At 40.0% G+C, this 22,236-nt stretch overlaps 1 long non-coding RNA gene across 1 annotated transcript in view; it reads right to left on the reverse strand.

Moving 5' to 3' along the window:
• The window catches only part of LOC135993488 (uncharacterized), a 31,829-nt gene that overhangs the window by 7,916 nt on the left and 1,677 nt on the right, over nt 1–22,236 (reverse strand). The window contains exon 2 of the long non-coding RNA XR_010606880.1: nt 21,982–22,063. This is a non-coding gene — a long non-coding RNA (uncharacterized LOC135993488). The remainder of the gene's footprint in view (nt 1–21,981; nt 22,064–22,236) is intronic.

The raw sequence follows: 22,236 nt of genomic DNA on the forward strand, positions 1-22,236 counted from the left end.
AATTTATCTGGTGTACCGGACACTCAGAGAATGTTTTGTTTAAAGGCTTTGAGCTCTTCCCCTGATTGGACACAGTTGCACAGTATAAATCTCACCTGTAGAGGAAAACCATAAAATCATAAACTAAACTTGAATAGAAATCATTTTGTGAAGATCCTCAGAATCAAAGAAAGCATTTTTTTCCACGGAGTACCTCCTACAAGTACGGGCTCAACAAGCAACATGTCTGTAATAAACCGTAGGCCCAGTCCTGCAAGCAGCTGCAGTTGGCAGAGCTGCTCAAGAAGGACATGAAAACTTTTCAGGAACGCACCTGTATTCCACAAATGGCAGAGTGAGGATAATCTCCTTGAACAAATCAAACCAGTCAGCTCATGAGTCTCAAACAGTGTCATTAGGAAAACGTGTGAAAGAGTGATGCATAAAACCAGCAACGTGCGCCATTTCCCCATAACACTTTCATTTAATCTTGTAGTCTTTCAGCTAAAGTCTCACAAATACTGAGAATATGTTGCAAATTGAGGTTCTTCTGTCTGATGACACTGTTATTCACATAGCATTACATTGATTTGTATAATGGATAATCACAGGCATGAAACAGTTGTTATAAACGTTTTCAAACACAGCTTTGGGTTAGTAACCTACATTCTTAGCAGGACTAAGGAGACTTTTCACTGAATAAACAGATTGACAGCACCAGTAGCTGCATTAAGACTATTAGAAATATGTAAATAAAAAGCAACACTTCCACTCACAAACTCCAAATTGCTAACTGAGAAGACAATATTGGTATCAAGAGAAGAGAGAGTACCCTCCCTTTCTCAGAAAATGACACCTGCTTGTTACTGTAGGAAAACTCCCACAAACAGAAAAAGATTCTAAAGCAGTAGTACCACACAACATGCACCTCCAGCTGGGGAAGACAAACACAGGGCCAGGGCCAAATAGAATACTGTAATAATAAAAAGACCCACACCAAGGGAGACAACAATGTGGCACATAGAAAAGTAACATAAATAGTCCAGCAGGAACATTTATCAGACCACACTGAAGCTTGGGCTGACAAACAGAAACAGCATTGCTCAGAAAACAGGTTGGAAAAGATGACACTGTTTTTTAGAATCACTCGTTGTAAAGAAAGAAGAGAAAAAAACCAAAAAGGCAAATATAGCAACACGTCCACGAACATCCAACTTCAAAAATAGAGACTGGACTTGGTAAAGGTCACTATTATTCTTTATAAAACAGGAAAGAGTTTTCACTTTTAAGTCTATAATTAGACTTCAATGGAAACTTACATTGTAAGCTCAAGAAAATTGCCAAACTTTCAACATAATTTGAAGAATAGTGCAATCTTTATTCAAGTCTGGTCTGGACACGTGTTATATTTTAACAAGTACTTTGCACTGGAAAAGTTCTCAGTCACAGCAAGTTTTTAGTAGCATTGGAACCAGATATTTCAAAATATGTAGAGAAACAGATCATTGTAAAAGAGACATCAAAAGTTTTACCTTGAAGGTCTCCAAAGGCATCCAAGTATAGTGGGGACAAGAATAATAAGGGCCTACTGCCCACCTCTGTGCCCCTCACCTCGGGGAACTGCTTATTTTGCAGTTCTCCATGAACGGCATTGGCTCATGGAGACCTCGGTGGACGATGGGTCCTCATCACATCATCATCATAATTTCATTCACTTGGCAGTCTTTCTTCCAAGGCAGTCAGAACACACTTAGCTCAGATATTGAATTTCCTTTCACCTCTCCAGAGTATGGTCTTTCCAACTCAGGGTTAAGCTTGTTTGCAATTCATGGGGAAATGGATTGCTGCTGTTGCTGTTGTCTGCACTCTGCATGGCTTACGAACAAAGAACTCTGGTTTTTAGGGCTCTTGCAACTCTTTAAACAGTCACTCCCTAAACAAAAATTTCCTGAAATCTGACCTTCAGATCTGAACCTCTTGAAAACTAGAGGATGAACAGTCTGGATTTAAATCCTCAAAACCAAGTATCATGCTTCTTTGTTTTCAATTTATCCACACCTTAATTCAGAAGAAGCACAGATCTGGTTCTAGCATGGCCAAACCAGGGTCTTATCTTAACAAATCTCATCCCAAGCTGACAGGACCATCCGTGAAGGAGAAAGATACTCCTACAAGATTTCTGCCATCTTCTACTCAAATCTTGAAAGATCGAAGGCAAGATTTCAGCAGTCAGTAGTCTCAGACTCAGCCAGATCAGCCTGAATGTGCAGACCCAAGCTAAACACCACCTCTTCAGGAACCCTGCAGTGCCATAGCAGAGGGAGATGGACACTCCTGAAACCAGCAAAGCCATAAGCACTTCACTAAAAACTGCAGTATCTCCCCCTTTGCTTAAACATAGTAGCAAAACTGTTAACATGTACTTTAATACTATGTACTATTACAGACATTCCATAAACACCTAATACTGCTCAAAAGATCTTTATCGATGTTTACATACAGCTGCCATTCTCTGCTACTTTTCAAGAGACAAAGAGACCCTCTCCGAGGTGATTTTGATTTTCCAGACAGTTAAGGTCTACAGTGGTCAGACAAGAAACTGAACTTTGGGAGCTCTGCAGCAGTCCCACCAGTCATCATAAAACAGCTTTGATGGGATCAAAAGGAAGTTGTATCAGATGGGACTCATGGGAAGTTACATCAGACCTTTATTTGCCCAAAGAAGGTCAGCAAGTCAGAGGGTTCAGAAACAGCATGCAAAACATGGCACACATTGCAGGGTGTGGATAAAGAGGAAGGATCTTTCATAAGAAAGAAAAATAATTGGCATGGCATATTTCATCTGACTACAATTTTTCCCTATTTCCTGGAGAAACCAAAGCACAGAGAGAGAGAACAATTTGCACACATTCACGCACAGCGAGTGTATCAGAACACATCTCTCTTGGTTTGCAGGACACATCCTCTGTTTCTCCATTGCCTAGAAATGAATGCCCTGGAGACTCTATACTTCTAAATCTCCTGCTTTACATGTTACCGTGTTTATATTTGTTACCCTATTCCTTGAAAACTGAAGCATTTCTAACTGCTGCTCTTCTAATTCACAATTCTGTTCAGTTCCAACTAGCTGTGAATGTATTTATACCCTGGAGTTTACTTGTTGGTCGGAGATCCACAGGAGATTGCCGTGTGAAAGCAGAGGGCCTGCTGGCCGGCCGCCCAAGGAGGAGGTGGATCCTTTGTTCGGGAACACCCAGCACCTGTTGAGGGACCCTGATCTCATACGGTCGGGGCTGCAGCTCAGCTCCTCCTGACACTCCATAAGGAAATGGCCTCATTACAGATTTGAAACATTGGTGAGTCCAACATCTATTTCAACATCTTTGCAGAAACTCAGCACTAAAAGAAATAAAGTCTGAACAAGAGGTGACAGCCTGCAGGTAGCAGTATTAACGGTGTTTGACAATGGAAGCGAGAGCAAATTATGATTTATTATTTGTAGCAAGGGATCACCTTTGCCACTTTTTCTGCTAGAAAGATGAGATTTGTATGCATTGTCAACACACACCAGAGTTCTATTCTGCCTAAATACTTGATCAAGACTAATTGGCAATAACCAAAGAGCTAAGCACATTTGACAGTCTGGCAGAAGCCACCCTTTCTGACAGCAGTATACTCCCCTAACTGCATGCAACTGCCAGGAGTGAATTCTGGTGGCAAACGCTCCCCAAGCAGTCCAAGAAGAGCAGGACCCATGAATTGCACTGGTCCCTACAGCCTCAGATCGACACCCTCTGGTTACTCTGGAGAAACCAAGCTCAGCATCCCTGTCCTTTCCACTCTTTCACCTCCCCACTGAAACTGCCAACAAATGGGCTTATTGCAGTACTGGCTGTAAATAACAACAACGTCGGCAAAACTCAAGAAATCTCATCTATTTACGCTCACCAGTTCCTTTCACATCAGTTACTGTAACACAGGAAGGTGGTTTTTTTTCAGCCAAGAGGTTGGACGCAGGTTCATTACAGGGAAGACTCCCACTGTTACTTAATAACCACTCCAGAGTTTGAAGTTTGTCTTCCTTTCCTATCTCAGTATCTTTAAACTCCTCTACAATGTATTGAGAATATGTATCTGTATACAATACATTGTATTCTCATCAATATATGAGAAGCTTGAATTCTCATACCACTAGGAAAGCGTAGCTCAGCTTTAGAGAGACCTATTTAGAACGAGATGAATGCATCAGAAATTCTATTCTGCTGTTGAAAGGTACACTGACCTTGAGGCTTGCAATAATGTCCAGAATTAGCTTGTCAGCAGCCCAGAGATCCAATCTCAGTTTTCATGGAACTGTTCCCAGAGCAGGTAGATAATGCCCAATCTTCAAAGTAACTATGTCTCAAGTTTATCAAACAAGCAGAAAAAAAAAATGACACACCAAAGGGCCTATTCACCGAACAGTGGCTTACATGAGTCGGCCAAGCATGTGAAGATCTATTTTTCTTGCTTGGGTGACAGAAATGTTGCACTACAAAGGGCAAGAATACAACTTGCAAGTAGATTAAGTGAGTTCAGCATGGACAGAATGAATTATTTCAACCCAATCACAAATTTACTTTGAACATTAGAGTTTAGAATTTGATTCAAGTATTAAGTTCAGATTTGATTAGCAGAGTCCACGAAAAGGAAAACTAGAAAAAAAGAAAAAAGCTAATGAAAAATGTACATAGTCTCAGCAGCTCAAGAAAAGCAAATTCCCTTAAGCCACTGTAACACATGCTGGACATTCCTAATCCATGAATGAAAAATTAGATGCTTCAGGATTTGTTTAAACAAAATTCAAATCCACTTGAAGAAAAAAGAAAACAAAACCAAACCACAACTGCAGCATAGGCTTGACCTGCATGAAACGTATAAGGTGCCATAGGTTGGTGGGTCTGTAAAAAGAATACAAAAAAAAACCCTAAAAGTGATCCAACGCAAATACTTTGTCTACACTTCAGTTGAAGCCTGGATATATTTGGAGCACAGAATGAATGACAGCCACCAGCTCAAGCAGGAGTGGCTAAGCCATCCTTAGCATAAAATCAGTATCTGTATTCCTGAAACAAGCCATGAGGATGAACTCTGACTCCTACCAAAGCTGCTTCTGTCCACAAAGGAACAGATCTTCCAAATCTGTCTGTAATTTTATGCAGATTGCTGATGCTTTGCCCACGCGCATGATTCTTTTATTGCTAACTCTTTAGCAAAAGGTTCTGTACTTACGTTCCAAGAAAGGTGAGTCTATGACTCAATCCTGATGGCTTTTGCTATATACAGTTTATTCTATGAAGCCACTGTAGATGACCACACAGGCTTGATACACGAGACACCGTTTTCATGTAACTTATTGCTTCTAAAATCTTCATGATGAATTCTGTAATCCTTACATGATTTTCTTCATTACAGAGCATCATTTAAGATAGTTTCCAGCCCTTCGTCCCACTCCTAGACTTACCAGTCTGCCAACCATTGAGGATCCTGCCTCTTCTCTTCACTTTCTCATCTGTTCAGCGTGTGCAGGGTCTCAGAGAAGATCACCTCCTTGGCCCATGGCTGACACAGCAGTAAGAGCTCTTGGTGAGCAGCTGCAGACGCTGCAAAGCAATCCCCCTTCAGTCCACAGAGGAGACATGGCTGAACTCACAGCACAAGCACACAAGGCCAAAAAAAGGGCAGACCCTCACCCCATCCCAAGATCATAAAGAAAAGGTTTTACGAATGACTGTGGCATTCAAAAAAAGCGAGTTTTATTTTTAATTTGAGATAGGCCCTGTACTTTGACAGTGTCTGATAAAAACCATTTTGCACTTTTAGATTTAGGGAACAGGAGAGATTATGAGGGGGTTACACTTTCTCTCTGCCAGAATGAGGGAGCACATCTGTACTGAGAGGTAAAGCTTTGACGTTAAGCAACATACAAGTATTTGCCATAGCCTCTGAGCCTGACACTAAGCTGACCACAGTAATTGACTGAAATCAATTAACTGACATCAGTGTAAAATCAGAACAAGTGAAAAATAAAGTCCAGGGGCTCTGGACTTCTGAAGAGATTTGCCAGCAGTGTAGAGACGTTTCTGATTTAATGTCTTCTTTGGTGGCTAGTCAGCTAGGAGGAAATAAACAGTAAAAGCAAGAAACCTGTGAAAGCATGATGGGAACATGTTATAACATTTTGGTTAACAAAGATAAGGGAAAAAGTAAAAGGCTCAAAGCCAGAGACTGAAGCCTTTAAATCACTCTTGGGCAATACAAACAGAAGTTTCAGTACTGGGAGAGATGCACTATACAAAGTGCATTCTTGCCTTTCATCCTTTCCCAAATTGTTTCAAAACCAGAATTTAAAAGCGTTTACACACACGCATTAATATTGCGAAGAGACGAAAAGTTCAGTTATGCTGATAACAACCCAGAATAGCTCCATTAACCTCAAGTGGTGCAGCAGTTGGCCAAATGTTGACTTCCCATTTCAGGGTCAAAATCTCATTGGTGAGCATACCCTCCATCTCAAACATCGCTCCATTTCAGTCCTGAACCTTAAAACATTATCCTAGTTCAATCCAGATCTAGACACTGCATCCCTCAACACATCTTCCTCAATAAACAAAAAGTAGCTTTTGCTAAGAATACACCAATATCCAGGCATAAGTTACCACATGCAAAGAAACGAGATGCTGTGTAATACAAATCAGGTGGATGACGCTTGCCCTAAAATTTTGACACTCTGAAAACCAAGATAGAGAAGACAGAAGGAAGACTAGAGGGAGAAGCTGATGATATTTTAACTTGTGGCAGTTTACTGATCCTGAGTGTGGCTAAAGATGTGAATTTAAAGGTTTCTGAACAAGAGAAGTGACGTTTTAGAAAGTACGGTGAGAAAGGGGACTAGCATTGAGATAGAAACAGGAGGACAACAGCCTATAATGCAGAAGCTGGGTGAAAGTAGAACGTAGAAGAGATCTGACAAGAGACAGCCCAGGAAGAAAATCGAGAGCTTAAAGCATGTTAACCACTTATTCAAAATATAGTTTTGTCCCCAGTCTCTCAAGGACTAACTTTTTTCTCTAAAGCTTAACAGAATTAAATTCTAAAATAAATAACACAAGGAAATATATATGTTTTACTCTAGACTGAACTCGTAGAATCATAGAACTCTCAAAGATCACAATTCAATTAAGGTACAGTAGAGAGGAAACAAATGACCTTGCAGTTACATTGACATCAGATTATTCAGAGGGAAAAAACCAAACACTTTCCTTTATAACTCAAAAACTTAGAAAACTGATTTGCTTGTAGAGTTGGGTTCCTGCCGTTCCCATCTGGCATAATGGGAAATACTGTTACTGAGAGAAAAAGAAAAAATACACAATACAATTCACACTAACAAATACCAATACCAGAAAAACAGATTGGATCAAAACTGCAGCCAGCATGCATTTGTTTCTAACCATAATAATTACTATTACGGCAACACCCTGTATTGAGGATATAAAACCAAAATCCTCTCCCAAGAAGTGACTCAATGCCTTCACTCTCAACTATCTGTGAGATTCCTTGGAAAGAATTTTAGATCATCGATGCACAGCTCTATCTCATCCCAAAAGCTTTTGGACTTCGCAGAGCTGCAGAGGAGTGTTCTTCATGATCTCACACCTGTCACTGCACCCCACAACAGCCACTGCAGCTTTGTAGCAGAGAAAACACCCCTCAGTTTCAGGTTAGGCTCCCCATATTCCTAAGCATCTCACTAAGAATGACATAGCCAGACATTTCAGAACATTAAAAGACAAGTCAAATGAACCGTGGTTCTGAGCAAACACCCATTGTACTCTATTGGAAAGCTCCACATTATTTTTTTTTCATGGTTCATCTTTTTGCATCGTTTCCCAGGATTATCTAGAAATAGACACACTACTAAGTGCTATCTTCTTTCATTACTATTTTATATAACTTCAGTTATATTAACTACAGCTTTTTTCTCAAGCACATTTTAAAAGAAAGAGTAGTTTAGAAAAGGCTACAGCATCATCTTTTTGCTCAATTAACTGCTTATAAAGTAGAAAGCCCATGACTCATTCCTGTCATTTCTTTTAAGCTGAAGTTTTGTTCGTTACAGCAGAGAAAGTCTACTGTCCTCCCAGTTCAGTCTTCAAACACCATCTTAATTCAAATCTGCCATTGATTCTTCAGGTAAAGAATCGTAGAGAAATACACAAACGCAGTAGAACCTGGCCAAACTACACGGTGGCTGAGAACCCCTTTCTGCTTAAAGCAATTCTTCTGAGCTTTAGAAAAGATACACAAAATGCCACAAAATCTGCTACAACCATTATTCAGAATAGTGCCTATGTTCCAAGTGCAGTTCCTGGATATATCCCTAGAAATAGAAGTTTTTCTTAGGCTTGGCGGGTCTACTGATGCTTTATTTGCACAGACCCGGGTTCAGACCCCAGCTCAAATCACGCCCAAATTGCCTCCAGCACTCCACATTTACTTCTTCTAGTGCATGGTACCTACTGCCTCACTAGAGATGTCAAACTGAAAACAGCATTTAAAAAAAAAAAGTACTTTTTTAAAGTACAGTAGAAAAGGCAGAAGGAACACAAACTATTTTTGGGAGCAGGATTATGCATGCAGATGTCACAGGAGGAAGGAGAGGACCTTAAGGCACTGAGTAGGGAAATGGACTGGGGGAAAAAGACTGAATTTAGGGACAAAACGGGGAGATGAATGGGTGCTTATTTTTCTCCAAATGAGACAGCTTCTGAGTAGATCATGGCTGGAATCAGAGTGTGAAAAAACCCTGGCCATTGTGGATTTTTTATATCTGTTTCCCATCCTTACTTTTGGGCCAGGGCATTGGTGTGGTCTTTGAATTTAAGCTCAGGAAAACAAGTAAATACAAAATATGCATGCCAGGCATCCATGTGATTTAGCAGAGAAATACTTTTTCTGGTTTTCCTTATTTTAGGAAGCATTTTAGTTGGTGACATAAAACAAAAAGCAAATTAATAGGCCTTCTGAATTCGCTTCAGAAATATCAGATTTGTCAGCTGATTACTCAGCCAAAATTTACTTTCCAGGAAGGTTCTTATCTGCCAGACTGACAGTTCCAGCACCCAGAGGACCCCTTACTGTCTTGGGTAAATAATTAGTCTATAGCTTAATTTAAAGGTAGAAAGTTGAGTTGGTTCCTTTCCAAATAACATATTAAATGTGGAAACATACTTAGAAGGATACAAATTTAAGAGAGTCCCCAAAACTACCCAAGAATAAATGAGACCTAATATTCGTTCACTCAAGAAAGATGCCACCTGGCTTCTAGGCTTCAGAGCAAACACAGAGCTGAAGGCATTGGCACAGCATATCGTGTGCCCTGCAAACAGCATCCCCATGTCCCTCTGATTACACTACCCAGAACACCTATTGCTCAAAACTGTCTTACACGCTTAGTCTCTTCAAGCATACCATTCCTTGAAGGCAGACAATAATTCCCATTTTAGCCTACACTGACTTCAGTGATTTTCCATCAGATAGGTATCTATTTTCCCAGGTTTGATATAAATCCTAAGTGCCATGAAGTTAAGTGTGTTCGCATTTTGCTTGCTCTTGAAATTCTTGAAAAGTCAAAGAGAAGACATCAGAAGTAATCATGCTTTTACCCATTCCCAATTTATTTACTTGAATACCTAGGCCAAATTCCACAAAACATCTTTATGGCCATCTCTTAAAATTATAAAGCCCTGTGTCAGCTGCACCAATTGAAAATGCATCTGAGGACAGAACTGTTTTAAGGCCAGCCAAGTCGATACTTCATGTAATCTTTCGTAGTGATGAGATCATATTCCGCTACCAAACTAATACTATAATCAAGGTAAGTCCATTTTAGAGGGGCCATGACTGACACATTCCTTCCCTCTGCCTTAAAGGCACAATCCTGTTTCTACAACAATCAAATGTCGAATGTTTTTTCTATAATTTTTTCTAGATTTTAGAAAAATAAATACTTATTTTGCCGTTACATATACAAAGAGAAGAATGAGCTAACTTAATGAATAAAATATCCTCAAAATCCCAGGTCAGATTTTAACTTGCGTAAAGGTAGCAATTTCCACGGCGGCTCACACTCTGCTTAACTCTGCGCACATCCGTGCCTCAATATCGGAAAAGGCTTTTTAAGTGCAGGCTGCCTTACCACCTGCTGGATGAGGCTCTTCTCAGGCAACCTCTAATGAGCTTGCACTGCAAATTTTTGCACCTTATTTGCAAGTGCTCTGGCCAGGTTCACCCAAGCATATTTAGTTGTCAATCTGCAAAGAGGCAAATGTGTTTGTAATTAACAGCATCCTTAGTTTACTGTATATAAATCAGGAAAAGGGAAAGATACTGTTAAATGAAGACAGCTATCAAAGGAATTATTTTGCTTCCAATTAGGTTCTTAAGGAAAAGGCCTTTTCAATGACTGGTTTCCGTTCGATCTAACTAGATGCTCTCATTTGTTTTGCAGGGGTCCAAAGATTAGCCCTTCATTAGGACAAAGTTAAGTGAAATGGCTAATTTAAAACTCCTTCCCCTACTCCATAGATTTTTGTCTTCCTTTTAACTGAGATTTGCTGGTAGGTCATTTATCTTCTCTGACAGACGCTGCTGTTTAGCTTCTGCTCACTTTGTAAAGTACATACACTTTCAAAACCAAAAGATTTCAAGGAAATCTTATGACATGGAAACAAGAAAAAACAGCAGTTTCATAGTGATGTTGATTCTTCTAAGACATTATCCTACCACAGTAATTAGCTAGCTATATTATGTTTGTTACAAACTCTTCCTTTATTTCACTTTTTTTTCCTGTCTATTCTATATTTCAGACATAACACTTATAACTAAGCAATCACTCATATCAAACAGGAGTTTCACAAGGTAGACAGGCTTCCAAAAAGCTCTTACGAAGCTCTCTGGAAACTTGCATAGGTAGACTTGACACAAAACAAACCTCCCTTTCAAAAAGTATTTCAAAAAGAGCAGTGCTAAAAGTACCCTTTTAAGGACAAGTACAAAACAGTAACTCTCACCATTTGTAGTTCTTAATATAATCTTATCTTATTTGAGAGAGCATTTCTTGTGCAAACTGTTTCAGAAGGCTTCAATAAGGAAGAAAGCAACTACTTCCGCAATTGTATATGAAGGAAATGCTGCCCTAATTGAATTCTCCTAGAAGAGTTACTTCCACCCTCTCAGCCTTGCATAGTCTCATTACAGTTTCTAATTCAGCTCCTGGCTCACACAGCTGAAGCCTCAGTGCTCTGGTGAACCACTCTATCACCTCTACTTAGGCAGTAGCAGTACACAGGCAGTTACAGAAAGATCTTTCTTCAGGACGTAAAGTTCTTGGGCATCATCTTAGGTAAACTACGCTGTTATTCATTTCATTAATGAACACAGCGAGTGTTACTCGTGCCACTACACAATATGGCTCTTAATAGCATATGATCACGTTACCTCTCTTCTCTGAACTATGATGCTGAGAGGGTCTCCCTTACCCAAAGGAAAGCCAAGTAGAGACATGCTGATGATGATTTGCAGCCCTGTGCTATTTGATTAAATCCCCATTTGTTGTGTTCTTTTGCCACTCCTTTTCTCAAAGTTGTATCTATCACACAGCTGTTCCACATTGAGTTGGAGAATTCATTTGGAGACTCAGTAAAGCAATAGTTTGGCAATTCCAGCACTGCAAAGGCAAAGCTGAAATGCCTTTATGCAGCACCTGCTGAGGGGACATTTTACTGCTTTCATAATATGGAACAGGAGTTTGGCCCCAAGGGGAGGATCTCGCTATACACATGCAAACTCCCAGGTTCTGCCTCATTATGGTTACTAGCCTACCAATTAACTTGCTTCCTGTGAGAGCTGGGAGGAAGGCATTTTGTTCATTGAGATACTCAGGCTCTACAGTTTGTGATTTTTTTTTTTTTACTTTAAGGACCGTGCATGTCCCTAATTGGTGTTTGTCACTAGCCCTTCAAAGCACTTTTCCTAGGCCAGCTGCTACACAAAGCATCATGCCCCACTTTTTACAGATGGGCAAACTGAGACACAGGACAGGGTATCTTACCACCATAATGCAGAGTGTCCGTAAGCCGCCCAGTTCCCAAGACTCAAGGCATTGTGTGGAATCTGCTTCCACACAGCTTCTCCGATTGCCCAGGTATCAGATAACTACTTGTACATGATTCTAATAAGGAGTGTCAGAAATACTCATTCCTGGAAATGTTCTATATTTGGGAATATTTCTGGGATGCCCAGTCCTCTGTGAGTTTAATTTAGGTCATTTAAACTATCTTTCCGGTACATCATTCACAGTCATCCATTGGCAACATTGGTAATCCATCTGCAATAGGATATTCCATTTGTAATGACTGTAAGAGTGGAAAAAAACATGAACAAATATAAAGATGCCTGAAATAAAAGTTCTCCTCTAAATAAGCTGTGTAATGCTTGCAGACTATTTAATATAAGCAGCACCTATGATGTAGCACATACCTACAAAGCGTTAAACTGTGCCACTGTAGTAAAACTGTCAACCTTGATTATTTAAAAGGTGCCTACATGTAGGCTTCGCTTTCATTCACTGTGGTTATTAGTACATCCCATGTGTCTGATCAGACTGGCCAATGCTCCACTCTGTTCATATTACACTTGGCCCCTGCTCCTGATTTATCAGCCATAGAGACAAAAGTTTGGCTTACCCTTTCTGAACAACAGAGATTTATTCTTGATGGCATCGCTCTGCAGTCCAATAAAATTCATGCACACATTTCTCAACAGATCCACACTAATGCCATAAACATACATCAGTGTTGCAGCCAAGGCAATGACTACTTGTTGTGATAAAAGATGGGTATCACGCAAATGTTGCAGTTAATTTTAACATATAATAGAACTGACATTATATGAGCCATAGTTTCCAAGCTCACTTGCTCCTTCCTGCCCACCACTTTTCTTCAGGTTTTTTCAGCTCTGTCTGCAGGCCCCATCTCATTCTTCACATCTGCAACTCCCATTTGAACTCAAGTCTAGCCCATATTCATTCCATGCATCACTGAAAACAGGAATACTATCTACTCAGTCTCTACATCAGAGTTAAACAACTTACACTGCCTTCACACCATGACAGAAAGAACATTTATGCAATCTTTATGTTTCTATTAAACATTAACATGCATGAAGTAATATGGGCTAGATTCTAAAATAATTGTCCCTGGTGGACATGGGGAGTAAACTACTTTTCTTTAACGGAATTACTCCAGAATCTATCGTTTCACAACCACTATAATCATTTTAAGGTTTAAGAGGAGCTTTGCCTGATTCAGAAGCTTTTAGCAACAACCTTTTAAAACCAAAACATGCTTTTAAAAAATATAGTCCAGATCATCTTTGACGTGAGCCTATAGCTGAGATTTGTATTGCTTCCCAGATTGATCAGACTAGCCAAAATTTTTAACACTATTTTCTATGCCTGGGGAGAGACAGAAAGATAAAGATTTAATGTTCTATGAATGGGCCATTACTAACTGTGAAATTGCTTGCTGTTATCTAGAGCAAAGCTCTTTGTGGTCTAGCTGTATTTGTTCTGCATAAAGAACAGAATGCCAGTGGTTTCCATCTACACCCAGCTCTTCACTCCGGGCATTTTACAGATATGGCTGACTACCTTTACTAGTTAAAAATGGAGTTACCAGAGGCAAAGAAGATTTAGCGGTCAAAACCCAAGTCTCTGGCAGAGTCAAGAATAGAACTTAGAGCTTCTAAACTATTCCCGAAGGCCGGTTTTAACCACTACACAGCACTACGCTAGCAGGGTGCAACCACAGGGCGAGCTCTGTGCCAAAGGGAGAGGCTGTCTATGGCAGCATCAGCTCTGCCATAGCTGCGTGTGTGCAGGCGCACCGTCACGCATGCACACATGCACATTGCCTTCCCACTCCCCAAATCTTTATGGAGCTTTTCTTATGTGTCACAAGAGAATAAATGCCTGAGACATTATCTGCCCGTTCCAAGAGTTCAGAGAATGTGTATGACATCATGGGCATGACTCCCCCACTAATCACATTATATGCTGTTTAACTTAACACTGCTAAGCTTTGTCTGATAACACTGTAAATACCATTTTATTGTAAATTAGATTATACAAACCTCCTCAGAGTTTAGGTCAGTTCTTGTGTGAGGTCCTTATTCCCTCTCCTCTCTACTACCCCAAATTGAATCTTTTTGGTGTCTAAGCCAGGGCATTTCCACAGAAGGAAGCACAAGAAGAAAAGAAGGCTAAGCCATTATCTGTTTCCAAGTCGGCACTGTAGGTTGCAGTAAGTGGACAGAAGACTCCATACATCTGTTCTTTTTCTCTTTCTTCCCTTGGAATAAAGTCAACAGGTTTTGGTTTTCTCTTGCAGCTGGCTGGATTTCATTACAATCTTCCTGTGAGGTAGTATATACTGGAGATCTGTCATTTCCTTCTATCAGTCCTAAGCTGAGTTATTCCAGTTGGTAGCCACTGTGTTCTTATCCTGGCCTTAAGGTTTCTGATTTGTTTACAAAGAAAGCTGCAAAAGTGTTATTTTATTTTTACTTTTTGCATTTTATTATGTTTTCTCTAATGAAAAAAACAGACTCCAACTACATTAAGCCACAGCCCCAGGATCAGCAAGATCATCAAAGTGATTGACACACTGATGCTTCCCAGTTTCTGTGAAGGACATTTTAATTTTCACATTTTGACACACTTATTGCTGAGGGAGATACTTGAGAAGCTTGTAATCTTTTAGAAAACCTCAGCAACAGGATTTCCCAACATTTTTAGACAACGGCATGAGAAGATGCTCCTCATCATTCTTCCCTAATTTTATCAAGGCCATAAATATCCAATGCTATTAAAGCAGAGGTTTGAGTACCCAGACTTCTGAGGTCTAGTCTCAGCTACGCTCAGCTCTGTGCTTCTGTCCTCACTACAGTCAACACCGGCTCTTTGTGTCAACCTGAATTCAGCTTCCCACTCATAGGCAAAACTCTGAGGCTGGTGATGCTCCAGACAGAGCTATAGCACCCAGGACCAGAACTACTGGCTCTCAACACCAAAACAAGGCTTTGATTTTTGATGGTGGAAGGCAGACCAAGCCTTCATGCCTTCCCCACCTCTTATACTTAGGACAGAGAAATCCTATCACAATTAGCTGAGGAAGAAAACATATGAGAGGTTTATCCTTCCTCGGCACAAAGAACCACATAGTGCAGTTGTGTTTTACTTACAGGATCCCCAGCCAAAGAAGGCTTTGCAGCCAGCTCGCTCTGTGCGTGTTGCTCATGGCCCTACACATCCTTAGGGTAACCTCCTTGCAAGACACGATATGAAGGAATGCTGGCAGCTCACAAAGGGAATGCAACACAATCCAGGTGACCACTCAGACCAAAGCACAGCTAATACAAGTGCTAGTAAGGCACCAGTTAACTGCACAGAAGACAGATTCTTGTGTCCTTGAGCAAACCACCTGCCTTTTGCATTCCTACATGTTCCCATCTGGAGAAAGGCAACAGCAATGCTACACAAACACAGTAAAGGATGCTGTAAAATAAACATTTTGAGACCTCACATGAAATTCAATCTAACTGAACTGCGATTACTGTGTACTGCATTTGTGTAATGTTAACGCTACAGAAACGGGATTCTGTTAACTCCTGATTTCTCATGACAGATTTTAATGAAACTCACGTTATGAAATTCAGGTAGCTGTCCTGAAAAGAAACACATCTCATTCTGAAGGAGGTTAATGCACATTTCAGTGGGTCTCAATCAGATGCAAGTGAGACTGTGCTGTCTTGAATATGTCCTCCCTAACCTTCGGCCGCTTGCAGAACTCATCAAAAATAATCCTTTACAGTGGTTTTAATAACCAATTAGTTCTTCTCTCCATAGAGAAAGAGTGATGAAACAACATGATTTGTAGGGCAGTTGGTTGCTTCATCATGGAATTATCATGCAATTAACATTTATCTAACCAAGTCTGCAAAGTACCTGGCTGCTTTTTTGACCACAGGAGAATAATGCTGTATTTCAATTAACTAACTGGTGAAAGAAAGAACAAACCTAGTAAGGTATAAATCATTTCTACACAGAAAAGAATAATTACAGAATAATTAGAAAATCAGGTTATTTATATTTTTAAATATTTTTTATGTGTTACGTTATAAGCATACTATACAAATTAATCTGGTATTATATAAATGAACTTGAGTAATGTTACTCACGTGAACCATTAGCAGTTAAGCTTGAAAAGCTTCGGTCATCAAAAATGCCAAAACTGTAGCCTTTTATCATAATTAGGAAAAGGTTTTATAATTTATTTCCTTTTTCTCTTTTCTGTCTCTCTGTTCTTTATTTTAGGATGTACCATGTAATCACTCACTTCCAGAATAACTCTGTGCTCAGACTTCCTAACTCCAGCTCACACACTAATACGTTCCAGTTTTAGTTCTCCAATGAGAGAACCAGTGTCATTGTCCTTGAAGAGAGATACAGAGAAGTTCTGCTACTGGGCCAAAAATCTCAAAGCAACTTGACCACAGAAAAATACAATGTGTAAATCTTTGCCTCAGTCTGAATAGTTCACAGTACCATGAGTTTACTGAGGTATTTAAAAAACACTCCCAGGTGATAAGGCAATAGCAAGAAAGCTCAATGAATCTTTGTATCTCTGTTTAATACAGAAACCTACAGCCTTTTGCAAGGAGAATGAATTTGAGGCAGCAGCACAGATGAAAATAACAAAATGATATGAGGATTAACTGATAACCCCCACAAGTACCCCAGGGGAAATTGCCAGACTGTGAACTATAGGTGCGAAATATGGTATGAAATGGTTGGACCTGATGATCTTGGAGGTCTTCTCCAACTTAAATGATTCTATGATTCTAAATCTAGCTCATAAACGAGCCTTACTGCAAGAAGAATGAAAAAGAGAACAAGTGACATAACTGGTGAAAAGATCATAACCAAGAGAAACAGATGTTCAATGTCAGTGATGTGGGGAGCTCCCCAGCAGACTCTGAATTGGGTCTGTGACATGACTACTGCTGTTTCATATTCCATAAATGATCTGGAAATGCTGTAGGTAGATGGCTGATGATATAAAGCCACTCCTAAAAGTGAAACCTAAACTTTATTCAGTGAGTGGGTGTTAAATAGTAAATTTAGTTTGTAAATGAAAAATACTGTATGAGGAAAAAGCCATTCTTGCTGTGCTTTAAATCAGCTATTATCAGTCATGAAAGAAATCCTGGAGAAGTGGATCTGAAAAGATCAGCACAGCCTCAGCAGTTGGAAAAAAATGTCCTGTTAGGAATTTTTAGGAGAAGAATGAGAACAAAGCAGAAATCTCTTCCATACTGAGCACAGTTCCAGTAATTGTGGAAATACAAAGCTACAGAAAGTGCGAGAACATCAGTGTACCAAAGCCACACAGGAGATGTTAGAAAGCTTTAGTGTAGGGAAACCTAAGCAAGCCAGAGCCTTTTAACCTGGAAAACAAGGAGAATAACAATTAAATTCTAGACAAGCTGTTACAGCATGGGCAAGGTAAACAGCAATGATTATTTTCAAGTAGGTTTAGCAGAAAAAATAGGGCACCAACTCAAACTGGCAGGCAGCAAGCAGGTTCAAAAGTAAACAAAAGGAAGTTCGTTTTCACACAATACCTAATGATGTTGTGGAACTCATTGCCACGGGATGTTACGGCAGCCAAAAATACAAGTGGGTTTCAGAAAAACTATTAGACAATTTTATGGAAAAAGGTCCATCAAGGAATATAAAAAACAATTATACAGCTGCAGCCTCCAGCTCAGGAAGGTCTCTAAACCAGAAACCCCTGGAAGCCAGGAGGGTTTACCAAAGGAAGTATCACTCTATACTCGTCTTGTTTTCCATACACAAGTTATTAGCCATTATCAAGAGGCAGGATATGGGGCTAGACAGACCTTTGCTGTGACTCATTTTTATATATGACCAATACTAACTGATGCAGATATAAACACATAACTCTCCACGGTCACGGATAATTCTGTAAAAGGCTGCTATAGTTAAAAGGCACACACTTAGAAGAGTAACATAATAAATGATGGCAGTTTTTATTTGAGTAGAACTAGAACTGGCTTTTGTGTTTCCTTAGGTATGTTCTGAGTCTATGCTTTGCCGAGAGGAGTTATGTTGTTATCCTCCTTTTTATTACCTAGCTACAGCAAAAGAGACAAATGCAGTAGAAAGAACTAGCTCCAAATTTCAGCTGTAGCGCACACAATGACTTATGTCCTAGTGACTGAGAGCTTCTTAGCTTAAGAAACTCTGGAGAACTACTGATGTAACTGCCTGTCAAGTTTGCTGAATATGGCCACACCACACAGGTACTTTGAAACACAGATTAAAAATTCCAGTCATGCTCTAGGTCTTCGTTACAGACTCCATCGTCAAGAACCATGCTTTGCAACTTTGAATGGCCTCCTTATCTTCTTCTCCAGCAGTGAAAGCAGAGAAGGAAGCGACTCTCAGCTAACTCGGCACCCCACCACACCTGAGTGGCTCTGAGCCTAGGAACCAGATGACAGGCCTGCTATAACACGTTACTTACCATCCTTTTCTTAATTGTTTCCCAAACCATGGTTGAAAAAAAAATTAAAAATATTACAACAATTAAGAGATTTTAGCAGAATACCCTTATTCTAACTTCTATCGTGCCTCTTGGTTCAACAGCTGGTAAGGAAATGCTACTGTCTTGGCATTAAGTGACAGTATAAACTACAAACCAAAGGGTACGTGCAAGATACAAACGTGCATCAATCGGTAGCCACATGGCAAGTTACATTGGCATGTAATATACCGAGGGGTAGAATTACACAGGTCCATATTCTCCAGTACACTTGGCTGAATACCAAAGGGCTAATGACTCAGTAGTCCTATAATTCTAGCCCAAGTCTCTAGAAAAAGAGTTACAACTCTTTACCCCAGCAAAGAAGCCTTCCCCATTCCTCATTCAGCCTCTAGTACTTGGAGCTGTATTAGCATGAATTGAGTCAGGCCTCAAACCTGTGCTTAGCCATGCCAAGGAAAGGTGCAATTTTTCAGGAAGAATAAGAGAATAAGAACCAAAGCAAAACTGTGTACATGAGGGTCAACAAAGGTCTGATGTTTGTTTGCACGTGCTTGTCCATAGCTTGTTCACCTGAGGACTACAGGTCTTAGTTACAGCACTTCTCTCCAAATGGGGGTTCTTGTGAGTCAGAGGTGAGCCAGAACGATTCTGCTTCCTACTTCTTAATCCATCCTGGGATTACTGAAACCAGCAGATCCATGTTTGACTCCAAAATAAATAGTAACCGGAAAAGGTGAGTACTTCCTTCTTTGAAAATCACATCATTTACTTAGGTACCTGATCCCAACACTCAGGTAGGAAAGTCTGGAGCTTTATCCTTAGACCTTTACCTTCATTCTGTCACCAGTTCTAGACTTGCCACAAAAATATACATGTACTTCGATAAATTGACAAATTCTGTTGCCTCATTCACATTGCCTTCCATTAGAAATCCTTCCACAAGGCAGAGCAGTGAGATTCCTCAGGTCAAAGACACTGGTTTGTTACGCACTTTGTAACCCAGTACAAACAAGGTCTAGGGCCTGGAAGTGCTACTACAAAAGATAATAATACCACTAGCTTAAGCAAAAACAATCAAAGATTAAAACCAACAAACCATCCTCAGCTCCCCTTAAGAAAATTTGTTTATTCACCCCCTCACAAAGGAGGTTGCCCTATTCATCTGCCAGGAAACCTCAGACATTCCTTGCATGTGCGACACAGATGGTCGCCACACAACAAAAGGCAGAAGGGCTCCCGCACGCGCGCAGTGGATGAGTCTGGTTTCTGGATATATAGAAGCTTGGCCAGAGCTACTGCTCCAGCAGGGCTGCCATGCGTGCGAAATCCCAAACAAATACAGAGAGTCACCAATATCCTTTGAACAACATCTTTTAGTGGAAAAAGTGACTGTCTGGGAAAAAGGAGATGCGCAGTAACCTTGGTTGTGAGTTAGCACAGGTAAAATGTTTTGAGATCCCAAGGTGGGAAGTGCTAAGGAAGCAGAAGTATTATTTGTTAAAGCTCAAGGCTCTGTTGTTTCTTTATCCTTGGATATTCTTCACGTCTGATTTTTCATTCATGGTTATTGCTACTTCATTTTTTTTTCAGCCATCTTGATCTTTTCTTTACCAAATGGATTACCCCAGGCAGAGGATATGCAGTATCTAGATTTGCTCATTGCATTTATCTTACTCTTTTCAAATTAATTTACTACTTTGACCTCAGTCCTGATCTTACTTTGATTTTATAGTCAGATATCAAATGTGGCTGTTCTCCATGAATAGTAAGTATTTTGCCAAAAAATGCCATTAATATTTTTACTACCTTGCTAAACATACATTTCTACAGCATATGGGGAGGGGTCTGCAAGGTATATAAACTGGGTATAAATATCATTGCTAATTCTTCTGTAAATTGAAAGAGCAGTTTGGCAGTAACCATTTCAGTTCCCAAGATAGACAATACAAGCTGTAATCAAGGAATAAACCTGGGGGAACTGCATGAACTGAAATAAAGCAGAGCAGAAAATTAATTCCGTAACACATTATGTTCCTTGACACAAATATTATGCAAGTTTCTGTCCTCCTTCAAGAAATCAGTGAGTGCAGAATTGCGTTCTATGTAATACATTAAAAAAATTGCTAAACACATTTCTTCTTTCAAAGGAGTTATCCTAGCTTTCAGTATTTAAAATACATGCTTTCTTTTCTTCAGACAATACAGGATACAAATTTCTCTGCTTTTTCCTCAACTTAGTAAAAACATAAATAAACCAGGAAATTAAAGACAAAAAAAAAAAGAAGAGAAAGCTACCTTTTCCGCATCCTGTTGTGCCTAAATAGAACACGTTGTACCAGCCTGTACAACTTCTCAATAAAATGTATTGCGGACACTTCAAAAGCTGACCATAATCATGAGAGTTAAGTGAGGAATGTCAGCTTGGATGGGGGGATTTCGCTGCTTTTGTTATACATTAGTTAAGCATGCAGGTTTGTGTTCTTTACTTTATCTTGGATTTTACTGTAATGTAATTGAACTCTGTTACCTTTTTCAGTATCCTAAGTGTTCCTCTAAGTGCTTGTATGGATTTGGGTTTAAAGATTTGTAACAGATCCAGAGGCTATTGAAGTCAGAGGCAGAAGCCTCTGCAGAGTTTGGTTAGTCCCTGAATGTGGAAACATTTTTCCTCTCTCTTCTTAATACCCTTGGATCGATCTTCAGACGTGTTCAGAAATAAGGTGACTGCTATGAATCCAGAGGCCAAACTCAAATTTACTTCAGTAAAACCAGGCTATACAGAACAGTATATTTGATTGTAGTGGGATGATTCACATTATATTAATTTTGTGCATTAAATTCACAGCATTTACAGGATAATGTCCTTAATAGTAATTCTGGGTTTGGGGTGTCTCATCATTGTGTCCATTCCCCCCGCCCCCCACCTTGGACCTCTCTAATTTTCACCAAAGCGCAGTTTATTTCCCTCAGTTATCTCATCACACCTCAGTCTTCATATAGATACTACAGAAATAATATAATAATCTTTGCAGTGGGATGCTTGAACTCCTCAGATAGTTGTATCTCCATGTAACCAGACATGATAAACAAATAGCCAACAAACACACTTCTGTAGATTTTACTACCTCTGGAGCAGACTATATTTCTATAAAAAGCATGGCTTAGGCTTCATGTGTCAAGTTCTGCATCAAATACACCCCTTTTACAGTCACAGCTCTGACAGGAAAAAAACACCCCCACCTCCCATTTGAAAAACCAGATTCCTCACCTTCTGCAGACACACGTGTGGATGTTCCATGTCGTCATATCACAATTCCCTTAGTATCTTCACAACAAAGCACTGCCCGGGCCTGCGGGGAAAGGAGGCTGCATGTCAGGGCCCTCTGAACCCTCACTCTGGGGTGGATGTGAGGAGAAGCACTTTGCTGTAGGGTGAGACCTCCTGAGGGGAGAAACCCGCTGCGGGGGAGAGACCCTCTGAGGGGAGAGATCCGCTGAGGGGATGGATGCCCACCATGGGTAG

This window comes from Caloenas nicobarica, chromosome 12 (genome assembly GCF_036013445.1).
Source record: "Caloenas nicobarica isolate bCalNic1 chromosome 12, bCalNic1.hap1, whole genome shotgun sequence".
Classification (NCBI taxonomy): Eukaryota; Metazoa; Chordata; class Aves; order Columbiformes; family Columbidae; genus Caloenas; species Caloenas nicobarica.